The sequence below is a fragment of the Oxyura jamaicensis genome, chromosome 4, assembly GCF_011077185.1.
Source record: "Oxyura jamaicensis isolate SHBP4307 breed ruddy duck chromosome 4, BPBGC_Ojam_1.0, whole genome shotgun sequence".
Classification (NCBI taxonomy): domain Eukaryota; kingdom Metazoa; phylum Chordata; class Aves; order Anseriformes; family Anatidae; genus Oxyura; species Oxyura jamaicensis.
The window spans coordinates 13,425,593-13,435,400 of record NC_048896.1 but is presented as its reverse complement, the minus strand read 5'-3'; positions in this window follow the sequence as shown (position 1 = coordinate 13,435,400).

The window sequence follows — 9,808 nt, the reverse complement described above, 5'->3', positions numbered from 1 at the left end:
CCACCTCCTGCTGGTGCAAAACCAAACCCCAATTGCATGTTTACCTACACAGCTTTTTGTTGTTGTTGTTAAGGATATTGGTAGTAAAGGAAGCTGTTCTCAGCCAGAGGACACCAGACAATGCAAGGAGCTGCTATTTCCTTTTCATTCTGCCTACTGCCTACATTTTTTACATGCTGAATCCCAAGCACACAAAAGTGAAATCTTCATTCCAGGCAGGACAGATACATGACATGTTTCCGTGCTTACTGACAACCTTGACACACTGTTAGTGTAATCATTTACATTTTGGCATCCTGGAACAAGAATAAAGCAAGTCAATGACCCCTGCTTGACTCCAAATTGTTTTCTGCCTCGTCACAACACACAGATTTAGAAGGATAATTACCTCATTACTTCTGGATGACAATCTTGAATTAAACTCCAACATCTCCACCGTCTCTCTCTCTGCAACTGAAATCACTCCAGACATACAAACAGAGAGGATAACAGGAAGGCTTCGCAGGGCTTGTTCCAGCACCCTCCCAGAGAGAAAAGGCTGAGAGCACTCCCAGGCAGGCAGGGAAGGTGGAGAAGCCCCCACAGCATGGATGGGGGATGGAGCCCACCCTAAGGCTGTGGCAGGCACTAGCCCACCTGCCCTTGGGAGGAGCACGAAGAACTCCTGGATCCCTGAGGCCGTCTCCCCCAGGAAAATGCTGGACAGACACAGCTTGTACACCCTGAGCTCAACCACTATGAACCAGGTTTTTTACATCACTCCCCAACTTGGGCCACATGTATTTTTGGAGGTGAGTCTTGTCCTCTCTCTCTCTCCATCGGCTCCATGTGCTGGATGCTGCCAGCTGAGCTAGTCTGAAGGAGCTGTGCTGCTGCTGAAGGGTGACAGCTCGCAAGCTTACAGCGCCCCAGGGCATCTGGAGAGCCAGGAGTCCCCAAATACCACTAAAACGTGGTAGGGCAGAGCAGCCAGCACAAGCAGCATGCCCTAGAAAGAGGGACTGCAGCCCAGCATGCATTCCTCAACAACCACCCAGGCTCCCAGCTGCCGCTGCTCGAGCAGAGCTACTTCAGCAGGCAGCTGTGGAATTGGCTGGGTCCCAAATAGGCCAATTTGGGTCACGGCATGAGTCACTCGCTGCTAGCCAGGAAGAGGCTAGCAACCTGGATCTATCTAGGAACCTGACAGAGGTTAATACCAACGTTATGCTTCAATGCTTGCTGAAAATCTGGTTGTCTCGCATGCTCTGCACCTTTCCCACTGAGATGGGAGCTGCCCGGTCACCCCAGCCCTAGCTCAGCGGATGCGGTGTAACACCTTGTACCAAGGCATGCGATACTTGCCTGTTTGATCTTGCATGTGCTTTCTGTCCAATAATCCCTCTTCCTTGGGGTTTCCGCAGTGGGTCATCGCTGAGGACTGTTTGTCCAACCATCCCTTTATCAGCCAGAAAACATCACACGCTCTTGCACATGTAGTCAAGCATGTAATCAAACCCATGCAGGCTCTTTCACAAGAGGAGTGCGGCCGGTAACCTCCGCACAGCTTACCACAAGCTCTGGGTCCAGCTGAATGAACTGCTCAGGTACAAACCCACGCTCAGGCTCCTGCTGTCCTGCTTAACACAGGACTATGCATGGTGCTCAGTGTCAGCATCACCATCTCTGCCAAAAAGTGCTGAAGATGAAAGGGACAACCCCCTAATGGAAATTACTGATCAGCCCCCAAATCTGCACTCCTAACTTCAAAACACAGCAAAGCACTGGCTGTAGCCTTGCCTGACTGAGGTCGTAGATGTTCAGTGAAATATAGATACACTTGTCTTCATTTTTCCTATAATAATTATAGAGTAATTTGAAAATAATTGAGGCACATCTTATTCTAGGCAAAAGCCAGTAGTTCATATTTATATAAGCAGGTGTAATGTGTCTGCCAGGACAAAGCTGGCTTCAGTTTGGGCTTTTTCCCAGTAAGAAATGTATTATTTCAGTTGCTCTGGATCCACATAGAGCCAGCGTTAGCTAGTCCTCTATATTTATGGTGTTTGATTTAGCCCATACCATTATATATTAATGCAGGCTGCCACTTAGCCAAGGCCAAGATTTAAAGTGTTATTGTGTTTTCCTTCAGATGCTAACTCTTCCCCAAACGTTCTTGCTAGCACTGCACAAATCAGGCAGTTCATCACTCACAGGCAATGGTGCTCAGGGCTCCCAGGAACTTAGCCACATCCTTTTCAGTCCTGTTTTGTTATTGTTTTTTTTTATATCTAGTGCATCAAGCAGAGCTGTGGGATACAGCAGAATGTCAATGGGAAATGGGCTCCGCTTGCTCTTCTAGTACCTACCAGAAGTGTTTTTGTTTTGCTATAAGCTCTAATTATCTGTTTTAGTTTCACCAGTTACATTCCCGATGAGTGAAATGAGAAATCTGCGTGTTCCATTACACTGTCAGCAAGTTAGCCCTGATTAAAATACATCCGTGTTGCAAAACCAGGCTTGCACTGAACCTGTTACTCCTTCAGCTTTCCAAAATGCAACCAAGAAGCGTCCAAGCACAGCTGCCCAAGGAGAACACCTCATACATTTAAAAAGGATGAGCACAACTCTCATGCCCTAAAGCTATCCATTTAAGCAGTTGCTGATCTGCAAATAAAATCCATAATGGCTTTTAAAATGTTGCTCAAATTAGTGCTAAATTATCAGCCCGCCTCTGGGAGGTCAGATTGCATGTTTACTTAAATGATTCCTTTTGCAAGGCTTCAGATGGTCTGCCAGTCTGGGCTACCGAGGTCAGTGGAAATTTTAAGTGCTTCTGGAAAACTTCAGCACCTGCATGGAGTCAGAAAAGCAGCGCCTGTCGGGGGGGGGGGGGGGTTAGCTTCCTCTGATGGGAGTGTATTTGAGTTACCAACAGCATTACACCACTTGCCTCTGCCATCCCTTCATATTAGATGTACAAGGCTACTGACTTAAAACCTCGCTTTCCCCTTCTTGAGAAGGGAGGAATAAAGCTGGATTTGGAAGAGGAAAAAGGAACTTTTTTCATGAGCTGGCAAAGGGAGCTTGGTGCTGAAAACAGAGCCTGTGATTTTGCTGTACACTGGTGAAAATTGAGAGGATTGGAGTGCAGTACAGCAGGAGAGGAAACAGCTCAATCTTGAAGGTTTTCATCAGGAAAGCAGCCTTTGCAGGTCTTGTGTTACCTCTCCAGTGAGTCAGTGAAGTTCAAGTGACCCAAGAGGAGACTTCAAGGTGATTACAGAGAACTGAAAATAAAACTGGGAGACTGAGTGAGCCAAGGAAAGAGCCCTCAGATATTCCAGGCTCTAGAGGACCCTGCTGCCTGCTCCTTGCCCCATGAGTGTCTGTTGGATCTACAAAGCTCTGAGTTGATGAAGTCTCCATGGATGCCCTTGACTGAACCCACATTCCTTTCAATACTAACATGTGGGAGTGAAATTCTAATCGCTATGGTAACATTTTGGGTGCTATTCTTTGGAAAATGATCACCTCACAACATCTTCGAAGTCCACCTGGAGCTATCCATTCACTTGAGTAGCTTAAAGTACAGCTTGTATTCCAATTTTATGCTACATCTATATCAATGTGTCTAGAATACCTGTGTAGCAATTGCTGTGATTATTCTGAATGCTAGTTAGTCTATATTTAACATAGAACTAAAAAAGGTTCCAAGAGGACTCGGAGACGTGTCTCGTAGCAAAATTAGTTTGTGTGACTCACATTTATTCAAATTAAACACAAAAATAAAGTCAAGAAAGTAATCAAAATCATATTTAGTGGACTCTCAGATGATTAACCAACATATTCAGAGCCAAACTTCTCTATCAGTCTCTTAACTGGTTCATTAGTTTCTCTTGGCATGAACAATTTTACAAACCTCTAGCTGACCTTGACATTTGAGAAAAGTGAATTCTGACAATACCTTGATTTATACGGAGGAAAACTTATTTGCCAGTGAGCAACTTGAAGTAGGGATTGAAATATTGTTACTTTTGTATTTTTCTTGAACTGGAATGAAAGAATAAGAACATTGCCATGCACACAGAGCCTTCAGTACTATGAAGTTGAAATTGTTATGAAATTAAAAAAAAAAAAACACATTTAATACAAAGGATTCAAATAGATCTGTTTTCTTGCAAACCACTTAATTTTGAATGACTTCATTATGAAACTTCACAACCAGATGCAGCAATGAGTAAGGACCTCTGAAGCTGAGTAACTTACGGGCACATTCCGAACATCTCAACGTATTAATAGCAGTGATGACTGTCCCCTGGGCTCATCATTTCCAGAAGTACCATACTGGTTCTTTTCCTTGTCTGGATGACAGCTGCTGATATTCAGGGTACTCTGTGACTGCAGCAACCAAACCTGCCACTTGAGCTTTATTTTCACCCACAGTGGCAGAGAAAACAAACAAACCAAACCCCAGGAGAAATGAAGAAATCAAAGACAGTTTAATCCTGCCACGCTCAGCACACACATCACATGCATCTTCTGCAAGTGCTCAGCAGGTAAGGCTCCCTGAGAATAAATGCAAGATTCAAGCACCAGCTTCACTATCTATTCAATTCTGCCCTAGATCAAAGCCTGTTTTTACAGATCACAGCATATTAGGTACTCATACCCTCGATCAATACTCAGTAACTTTCTTCAGACTTCGGGACTTAACACAGGACAACAGCCCTGCCCACAAAATTAAGTGAATACTGAAGTGTTTTGCAAAATCAGGACCCAAGTCCTACAGCCGCTCAGTTTCTGCTCACATAATTTCTGACCAAATCCTGACAAATCTGACCATCATTTTCATGATTTTATATTAGTTATAGTACTTTGAAAACGTAAAACCATCTTATGTTAGTTTCTCATCAATATAAATTGTATTAAAAAGCCAAGCCCCTCACTTCAGTTAGGGTTCCGAAGTGACAGCATTACACTGCTTCTCATCACTTACAAAAATCCAGAAACTTACGAGCAAGAAAATTATTAAGAACATAATAGATCGTATACCACCAGCATAATAAACACATGAAGAAGCAGAAAGCACATTTCATCACAGTAACAACCCAATTACAACTCCAGGGATGGTGTATGGGTGGAGGTGGGATTATTTCTACCTTGATTTTGGTACTTCCACATCTGGCTACCTGTGTGCAGCTGTGCTGCCCCATCCCAGCACGAAGGAAGGGGCTTTTTGCCTCCTGCCTCCCTCCAAGAGGGCCTTGATTTCTTTTCAAGTCTACAGCAACTCCCTCAATGACCTGTGACTGTCCCCACGTGCCATCGGCTCTGACCTTGCTGCAGGAGAACTTTCTTCGAGTATTTCTGAATACTTGGGGCCAGGCGAGGATGTACAAGGGCAGACTGGCTTAGGGCACGCAGCTCCTTTCTCTTTCACATTTGTGGCACCTGCTGGAGGGATGCACGTCAGCTTTCCTTAGCAGTGTGAGATGAAAGGCAGCCTCTCAATCAAGCAAAGGATTTTGGATGTTGGCATCATGAAGCAGAGGAATATTGCTGTGGAAAAGCTACTAGGAATGGTTTTGAATGCACTGCAGCCGTTCATAAAGCTCACTGGTCTCAAAAATATGTTTCAGACCCTTTGAATCAAAACCAGCAGTTAAAGGGCTTTATTTTTGAGTCATTCCTGCAATAGAAAATATATGTTCACCCAGACAAAGCTTTAAGAAATATTGCTGGCTAATGTACTTAAGTTTAGCAACATGATCCTTTAATTAAAGCAGAAGACTGATAATTTTCTGAGATCAACGAAGCAGAAATATGTGAAAGACCTTTCTCTTTTGAACACTCTGCAAGCTAAAGGATTGCAACAACATTCTTCCCTATGGGCAAACAAAAATATCGCTATGAGCTATGATATGAACTATTCCACAGGAAACACACTGCAAGGGTCAAGCTAGTCCATCTGGAAAGAGATTTATACTTTAATAAGCTACTTAAGGCAGAAAGAGGCTCTCTCTGGAGGCCAGTTTTGAACCCCCTACTGGGATTCACCCCTACTGGGGAGCACTTATGGACACTGCTAGAGCCAGCTGCCATAAATATAGGAAAAATAAGCTGTTTTGTTTGTTTTGTGTGTCCCTGAGCCAGTAACATAGCCCCTGCTGATCACCAGGAGCTAGGTATGGAGGAGCACCGCTAGTATGTCTGGGCCAGGCTAATCTCCTGCAAGAGGGAAGTGAGCAAAAGCTGTAGGAAATATCTCCAGCTTGAAGAGTTAGGTGCATGCAATAGATTTCTTTGGTGCTGCCATAATAAATTATGAAGACCACATTCTCATTGCTCTGATGAAGAGGATTTCTTTTCTGAAATTATTACTGCTGGACAGTTTCATTTTGCTGTAACAAATCACCCCATGGTAGATAGAGTAAGGAATATCTGCTGGATAATTTCTCTTTCACAGAACTGTTTGGAATAGTTTTGAACAGGAGTTTCCAGTTCAGAGTGACGAAGTGTTCAGACTGAATTCAAACATTAATCATTTTTATACCGTCCTTAAGCCTTTTGAAGAACGCTCATGAAAAAGACTGACTGATGTGCGCACACCTAGCCAGGAGGACCTACATTCTCACTTAGCAGTAGCTGTACAATTCCAGTAAACGCAATAAAAGACAGGAAAAAAAAGACAGAAAAGGAAAGGTATGAGGTAAGTCATGCTTTGCTTCCTCAGTTCACACCTGGCCAGCCACCTAGCCCCCACCCCAAACCCACTTTAGAAAGGAGCGTGGGCCAGATGTACCTACCACGGCATGTTCCCCATGTTAGTAACTTATTTTGTAAAACTAGACAAAAAAAAAAAAAAAAAAAGAAAACTCCCTTCCACAAGGACCAAATATCTGATTGCTTGCACAGAGCAGCCATCCTCATAGCATCCCCTCTTCATCATTCATCTCCGTAAGCCCTTTTCATAAGCAGATGGAAAATGAGAAAAATAGCCAAGTGCAGCATGACAGTGCAAGAGCTTATTAAAAGTGATGAGAAGGTTACAATGTAAGACACCTTATTAAAGAGAAGGGACACGTCCTTTTGGGAGCCTGCCACTGCTCCTGATTCATCAGCACATTTCCTCCTAAAGCAAACTATCCCAGCTCTCCTCAGCAGCACTCAACGAACAGTGACGGAAAAGGGTGGTTTGATTCATTACACAAAGGTGGAAAATGAGATGCTCAAACTGTGCTTAGCACTGCACGGGACATTAACTGAACAAATCTGAGTAAGTTGCAGCTCAGCAGGATGGGAAGCACCCAAAAAACGGCACACACAGTGTGTTCTCGTAATGAATTGTCCAGGAGATGCCAGGCAGGATTTGAGGCTGGATTTTCCATCTGTGACCTGACACTTTTAGGGCCACAGGACTCAGACCCCAGCTCAGTCCAGGTGGCCCGAACTGCCCCAAAGCAACCGGGATGCCCAAAGCACCCAGCCCTGCAGCAGGGGATGCTCATCAGCCTGCTGCATACCTCTGCGCAGTGATCCCGCTGAGCAACTTGCTGCTCCCCAGGATTTTCAAAGAAGGTTACAAATTCTGCAAAAACCTGCCTCAAAAATCCTTTCTGATACCCCCAAACAGGATTAGTTTTGATGGAGTGCCATCATATCACTTCACCTGCCTGAATTTTGGGCTGCGCAGCTCCACATCTGCCTCCCAGTCCCTCAGTTTAGCAGGGCTGTTGGTTCCTGTTATTAACATAACACCTTAACCTTTCCCACCAGCTATTTTTCAATAACTTTGATTTCATCTTTTTTTTTTTCCTTAAGCCTACACCAGGCTTTATTATTTCTTTCTACTCCCGTAACTGCAGGTTAAATACCTTCCATGAAAATCAGGCTATAGATCACAGAGCAGAATCACTCGAAGTTATCAGGTACTGTACTTGATCAGCTGAACGCTGCTCTGACATATGCTTTCCAACAGATTCGCCCCCATAAATTTTAATCACTCTAAATTAGAATAATGCTAAGCTGGCTCCACTGTGTGAGAGGGACATTTAAAAGCAGAGTTTGAACGGTGCATATGTTTCAGAAGGGCTTTTTGAAAAGGGTTAATTACAGCCCCTTCCTCAATTTAAAAATGCTGTTTCTAAAAATGCTGTTTCCTAGCTAGAGAGGGAAGGGATAGGGAGGGAATTTGCTATATAAAATGCAATTTAAAATGTACATTATAAGCTCAGTAGCAGATCCTCTAGTGCCTGATGATACATTCCAGCAAATGACTTTAAGCAAAGTTTTGTCCCTTCTGCTAGATCAAGTCCAGCCACAAGACTAATCCTGTTCAGAAAAATCCTGTTCAGAGAACTAACCTATGGGCAGCAGCACAGTCGCTGCCAGCACCAGCACCACAACAGGACCTTTCAGCTCCAGAGCCCGGCAGCCAGGTACCCCCTCCAAGTGCCTGGACCCGGCCTTTCTGTCAGGGCACAGCCAACAGGATCCTGAGAAGCTGTGCAAACATTCCCAGCCTCTGTGCAGCTGCCAGCAGCAGCATTACTCACTGTCTGATGAGCTAATGTTATTGTTTTACCTTGCAGCGTTGCTTGAGAGCCAACAGAAACCTTTGGTGGATGGGCACACCACATGCCCTCAGTGTCCCAAACATGAAATCAGGCTGATTGCCACGGGGTTCTCTTGCTTCAAGCATAGTCTCAGCAGCGGTAAGCGTTACTTGAGGTTTCCCAGTGACTGCTTTTAAGTCCTATCACCTTCTTTCAGACATGCAAAAAATAATACCTGAAAAGAGTTTTGAAAGGCACCGATCTTCTCTGGCATTCACATATACACCATCTAAAAGCATCAGAGTGTAGTCTTTGGTTATTATATTGTATTTTTCAGAGCCTTTGGCTCAGTAGAAACAACTGTAACTTAGAATAGAGAGACAGTAAGTCTGTACGGATACCACGTTATTACTGCTACATAGAACTCAGAGCCCTGAAGTCCCTGAAGCGTCCACATGACAGGAATGCCAGCGTGACCCGGGGCCCAACACAGTGCGGTGCCCAGAAAGGGTTGTGCCAGTTTGTGGCACCTCCCGCTGGGGTGGAAGCTCAATTTCAGGAATTATGTGTGGGATGTGTAAGCTTTTGCTGTGTCGTGGCAGAAATGTGCATCTCTTCTGCCAGCACACCGCAGCTCCTGTATAAACAGCTGAGCAGCGGCTGCTCATAAAAACATCCTATTACGCACAAACCTATGGTCTCATGCATTACTGTGTAAGGGAGTGCTGTGACAGAGGAACGGGACTTTCTGCAGTATTTCTGTTCAGTTAGGCAAGTATCAGGTGCCAAAATGAGGTGGTTCCAGCACTGCAGCCATTCTGGGACAGCCCCCAGCTGCATTTCTGCATTTACAGCAAACACAAAAAATGTGGCCCCAAACGGATGGCTTGCTGCTTGCCATATTTAACATTTACTATTAAAATGCTAGGAGAAACAAGGCTTCTGCAATGTAAACCTGTGGCTTTCCTCATCCTGGTCCATTCTTTTGTTTCTTGCCCAGTCCCTGCCTTGACCTGTTTGTGGTGCTGCTCATCTGCAGCCTCCCCCTGCAGCACACCCACTCCCTGCTCATCACTCACCTGATGTCAGTCTCCATCCCACAAGGCTTAAATCATTAATAAGTCAGCTGTCCACAAGAGTATGCTGACATGCCGTGCTTTCAGCAGCTGCTGCATTTTGTGTGGAGTGGATGAAAGCTGGAGGAAGACAAACTCAGATCTTCTGGGTCCCAGAGGCACCGCAGAGCTACCTGCTAGCATGGGACAGTGTCA